At 42.5% G+C, this 6,064-nt stretch overlaps 1 pseudogene; it reads left to right on the forward strand.

Moving 5' to 3' along the window:
- Window positions 1-2,239: 2,239 nt before the first annotated feature.
- LOC106824232 (olfactory receptor 7A17-like) lies at window positions 2,240-5,850 on the forward strand (annotated as a pseudogene).
- The last annotated feature ends 214 nt before the right edge of the window (window positions 5,851-6,064 follow it).

Below are 6,064 nucleotides of genomic sequence, written 5' to 3' on the forward strand. Positions count from 1 at the left end.
AATTATGCATGAACATAGAGACACCTGGAGGTGTGTTACAGACAAAGTCAGTTACACCATTGGGAGTGTGACACATGAAGTCAGAAACACCAGGGGTAGTGTTACACAGGAAATCAGTGGCACCCTTGTGTGTGTGACAGGTGAAGTCAAAGACGCCACTGGAAGTGTGACACACGAATACAGACGCCAGCTGAAGTGTGACATATGATGTCAGAGGCACCAAAGGGAGTGTTATATACAAAGTCAGAGACAACAGGGGGAGTGTTGCAAACAAAGTCCAAAAGCCACTGGGGTCAGTAACACAGGAAGGAAGAAATGCCATGTGGAGGGTTACACACAATGTGAGATGTGCCATGGGGAGTGTCAGACATGAAGTCAGAGATGCCACGTGGAGTGTTACACACGAAGTCAGAGACACTACAGGGAGTGATACGCACGGAGTCAGAAATGCCACGCGGTGTGTTACACAAAAAGTCAGTGACACCATTGGGAGTATAACACACAAAGTCAGAGATGCCAGATGGAATTTGACACACAAAATCAGAGACCCAAGTTGCAGTGTGCCACACGAAGTCAGAGATGACAGGGCAAGTGTGACTCACAAACTCAAAGACACAATGGAGAGGGTGACACATGAAGGCAGAGATGCCACCGGCTGTGTTACACCCGAAGTCAGAAACGATAGGGGTAGTGTGACACACGAAATCAGAGACACCACAGGGAGCGGTACAGACAAAATCTGAGACATCAGGTGGAGGGTGACATAAGTCAGACACACCAAGGGTAGTCTTACACACAAGTCAGAGACACCAGGGTGTGTGTTACACGTGAAGTCAGAGACGCTACTGGGAGTGTGACATACGAAGTCAAGACTCCAGAGTAAGTATGACATATGAAGTCTGAGAACCCAGGGGAAGAATGACTCACGAAGTCAGAGGCGTCAGTGTGGGTATTACAAAGGAAATTAGAGATGCCAGGGAGTGCGATGCATGAAGTCGGAGACAACAGGTGGTTTGTGGCACATGAAATCACAGACACCCCGGGGAGTATAACACAGGAAGTCAGAGATGCCAGGGGGAGTCTGACACATGAAGTCAAATGGCACATGGAGGATTACACACAATGTCAGAGACACCAGGGGGTGTGTTACGCACAGAGTCAGAGATGCCATGCGGAGTTTTACACACAAAGTCAGAGAGACCATGAGGAGTGTTACACACGAAGTCTCTGAAGCCAGGGGAAGTGTTACCCATGAATTCACAGACCAGGGGGAGTATTACTCACGAACTCAGACGTGCCACGGAGGTGTGTTACACATGAAGTCAGAGACGCCAGGAGAGAGTGTTGTGTATGATGTCAGAGACCCCAAAAGGAGTGTTACCCATGATGTCAGAGACACCAGGGTGTGTGTTACACACGAATTCACAGACCCCACGGGCAGTGGGCAAACAAAGTCAGAGACGCAATGGGGAGTGTTTCACACGACTTCATAGAAGGCAGGAGGAGTGTGATAAATGAAATCAGAGACAAAAGGGGAATAGTAACGCATGAAGCCCGAGATGCGAGGAGGAGTGTTACAGTCGATTTCAGAGACACCTGGTGGAGTGTTACATGAGAAGTCAGAGACGCCAGGGGAGAGTGCTACACACGAAATCAGAGACACGAGGGGGATAGTAACATACGAAGCCAGACATGCGAGGAGGAGTGTTACAGATGACGTCAGAGGCGCCATGTGGAGTGTTACATATGAAGTCAGAGACACCAGGTGGGGTGTTTCACAGGGTGGGGGATGCCAGGTGTTGTGGGACACATGAAGTCAGACACCACATGGGGAGTGTGATGCATGAAGTCAGAGACATGAGCTGGAGTCTTACACATGAAGTCAGAGACACCAGCAGGAAAATGACTCTCTTTGTTGGAGACGCCATGGAGAGTGTTACAAAGTCAGAGACTCCACAGGGGAGTGTTACACACGAAGTCAAAGACAACAGGGGGAGTGTTACCCACAATGTCAGAGAGACCAGTGGGACTGTTATGCATGAATTCGGAGATGACAGGGGGAGTGTTACAAATGAAGTCAGTGACACCACAGGGAATGTGACACACGTTGTCAGAGACGACCGGTAGAGTCTGACACACGAAGTCAGGGACGCCACGGCGAGTGTTATACACAAAGTCAGAGATGCCACAGGGAGTGTTACACATGATGTCAGAGTCTTCACGGGGACTGTGACACACGATGTCAGAGATGCCAGGGGGAGTGTTACAACGAAGTCAGAGACCTAAGGGGGAGTGTTATGCACGATGTGAAGGACACCAGGAGGAGTGGTACACACGAAGCCAGATATACCAGTGGGAGAGTGACACATGAAGTCAAAGAGGACAGGGGGAGTGTGACACACAATGTCCGAGATGCCACGGGGAGTGTTACACATGCAGTCAGAGACACCAGGTGGTGTGTGAGTTATATTGAGTAATATTTGTAGAAATATTTTGCTGTCCCGCAGAGGAGAGGTGAGTGGAGACCAGGGATTCTCTAAAGAAACTAAATGCCGAGGACAGACTCCATGACAGAGAATGATCTGGCCCAGAATGTCAATAGTGCTGAGATTGACGCACTCTGAGAGAAAGAATATCTATACTTTTAACATTTATACCATTCTTTAGATTGCTTCCCTGAAGTTATAACACTTTTCACTTCTCTCAGAAAAATTAGAGCACCCCATTGCTATCTGTTTAAAAGTTTTAAGCTCAATCAACAGGACAGCTCTTTAAGTGTTTCCCCAAAACTAGTATCAAGTTGAGTTTAAGAGTCGTATATTTGGTCACCATTTTGATTGGCCTAATAATTTTATATGCCCAAATAGTATATCCATGTTGTTGTTCCATTATCAGCCTTTCAAATAAATTTTAAAAATTTACGTATCTCAACAGATATTTGGAAAATATATTGGCCATTAAAATATTTTAACTTTTATTTAGTTACTATGTCTGTCTTCACACATCTGAGTTTCTTACCTTAATTAAGATGATTTGGCCCACTTGTAGATGTTAGTACACAGTTTCTTTAGATGTTCACTCAAAAGTGTTGGTTACTCCCACAGTGAGTAGGTAACTCCTTGATTTTTTTGTAACATGACTGAAGGAGGAGAACAACTTTACTTTCTTCCAGGCAGATATCCATTTGTGCCAACATTTATTCAACAATTCAGTATTTCCAAATAAATTGAAATACAACCTTGCCATATACTAAATGTAGCTATGTATTGAAGCCTAAGTCCTGATTGTTTCAATAGATACTAACTGAGTGTCTGCTATATGCCACAATGCTCAGGAACAGTTTATATTATATACTTTGATGTCTATGCCTTAGTGAATTTAATTACTAATCCATGCAGATGTCATTAAACTATTGCTTCTTTATATCTTCTTTCGCTTACTTTTTGATGCTCCACTCAATTTTCTGAATATAGTTGTTTGAAATCACTCTATTTAACCTGGTTTTGTTCTCCCTACCATGCCCTTTTTTCATAACTTCACATTCACTTAAATTTGTTGCTATATAAGTGAACATATATTTACATACACTTGTGAAAATATGTGAAAATACAAACATGAAGAAACCAAATGAGTTCTTGCTCATTTGATATTTGTGATATAATTTCAATGGCAGAGTACAGTGAAATAAATGTGTGTATGACATAATGTCCTCAGGGGTAAATCATCTGAAGAAAGTTCTTCAGTGTAAAGGATGGAATTGCCCTATTGAGTGCAGGATTTTATAGGGCATAGTCAGAGGGGGCCTTTGCATGTTGCATAAGGACCATGGCTGGGATTATAGTGTGCCTGTTGGATTGATCAAAAATGAGATCAATACTCAAAGTACAAGAAAAACAAAGAAAAGACGCCACATAAGAGAAATGATAAAGGGGCTTGCCTCATGTTCTACCCAACCATATAAAAACGAACTGGTCCAATAAATGTAGAATAGGCACAGAAAAAGTGAGTCTTCTAATGTTTAGTATTAGAAATACCCAATTTTGGTTGTATTTTGTATATCTCATTTTGGGAATTACTGGTTTATTTCCTTTGGTCATTTTTAACTTGGGGTGTTCAATCTGTAAGGTATTTCACACCATAAATTTATCACTCCCTTTGCCTTTTGGACAAATTTCTTTTTTCTCTTTTATTATTTTTGCTTGGCATAAAGGATGTAAATTAATCAAGGTTGTAAAGTGGCCAGAACTACACTCTTTCTCATTTTGAGCCTTGATTCTCTAACACAACCATCTTCCTCAAGGTCTTTGCACTGGCTGTTCCTTCTGCCAGGCACACACTTTCCCAGGTAAGCTTGTGTCTCCTTGTCACTCCTCTTTCTCGTCTGTTCAAATGTCACCTTGTTTTCAGGTCTTGCCTGAACTCCTAATAAAAAATAAACCCCTATTCACTCTGCTCTTTGTACATGCTTCCTTTTCTTCATAGTATCTGTCACCCTCGGGTATGTTATACTATTATTTTTATTTGATTATATTCTTTCTCTATCACTAGATTGTAGGGATTTTTGCTTTTCAGCATTCTATACTCTGGTCAGTGCCTGGATGATGGTCTATATTTGATATATATTCCTCAATTCATGAAAGATACTTAATAAAACAGTAGTATACATTATGCTTTTGGAACAAGTTGACAGTGGAAAAGGAATTCCTAATGAGAAATAGCATTAAGGATGCTCAAATGGAGACCAGACCATACGCCAAATATTGAAACTTATTTAATGATTATAAAATATAAAGGTAGCATTTATGGTAGGTTACTAGTCCCTGCTTGTGTGAAAATTAGTCATTTATTTTTTCTATTTCCTGGTAGTCACTTCCAAAATGTGAAACCAAAGAATGACACACATTTTTCAGAAATTCTTCTTCTCAGACTTTCAGAGGAACTGGAATTACAGCCTTTCATATTTCAGCTTTTCCTCTCCATGTATCTGATCACTGTTTTTGGAAACCTGCTTATCATCCTGACCACCATCTCTGACTCCCACCTGCACACACTCATGTACTTCTTCCTCTCCAGCCTGTCCTTTGTAGACACCTGTTTCACCTCCACCACCATCCCAAAGATGCTGCTGAACATGCAGACCCAGAGCAAAGGCATAACCTATGAAGGCTGCATCACCCACGTGTATTTTTACATTTTCTTTGCAGGACTAGATGACTTTCTTCTGACAGTAATTGCCTATGGCTGGTTTGTAGCCATTTTCCACCCCCTGCACTACATGATGGTCATGAACCCCCAGCTCTGTAGACTGGTGGTCCTGGTGTCCTGGATCATGAGTGCCTTGTATTCCTTGTCACAAAGCTTAATGGTGTTGTGACTTTCTTTCTGTTCAGACTTGGAAGTCCCCCAATTTTTCTGTGAACTCACTCAGGTGGTTCAAAGTGCCTGTTCTGACACTTTTCTCAATGACATGGTGATGCATTTTGTGGCTGTGCTCCTGGCTGGTGGTCCCCTTGCTGGCATAATTTACTCACACTCTAAGATAATTTTCTCCTTTTGTGGAATCTCATCAGCTCAGCGGAAGTATAAAGCCTTTTTCACCTGTGCATCTCACCTCTCAGTTGTCTTCTTATTTTATTGTACAAGCCTAGGAGTGTAGCTCAGCCCTGCTGCTACCCACAGCTCACACCCAATGCAACAGCTTCAGTAATGTACACTGTGGTCACACCGATGCTGAGCCCCTTCATCTACAGTCTGAGGAATAAAGACGTAAAGGGGGCGCTGGACACATTCTTTGAGCCATCCGCAGCTCTAAAAGGACTAATTGTCCTGGGTCTGAAGAAGTGGCCTTGATTGCAGGACTAAATGTTTCAGGGCCAGAAAGTGTTTTCTTCCACCATTCTTAGATCAGATGGTGGAAGTAGAACTTGCTTCTTCTATTTTTTCCATGAGTGTCCATTTCTTTGACTTCAAAATTTTATACAATTTAAGTAACTCACTTTTTAAGCTTTCTGCTTAGTTTGACATATAGGCGGTTTTCCCATCTGTACTTTCCTGCTTAACAAAA

Source organism: Equus asinus, chromosome 1 (assembly GCF_041296235.1).
Source record: "Equus asinus isolate D_3611 breed Donkey chromosome 1, EquAss-T2T_v2, whole genome shotgun sequence".
NCBI lineage: Eukaryota > Metazoa > Chordata > Mammalia > Perissodactyla > Equidae > Equus > Equus asinus.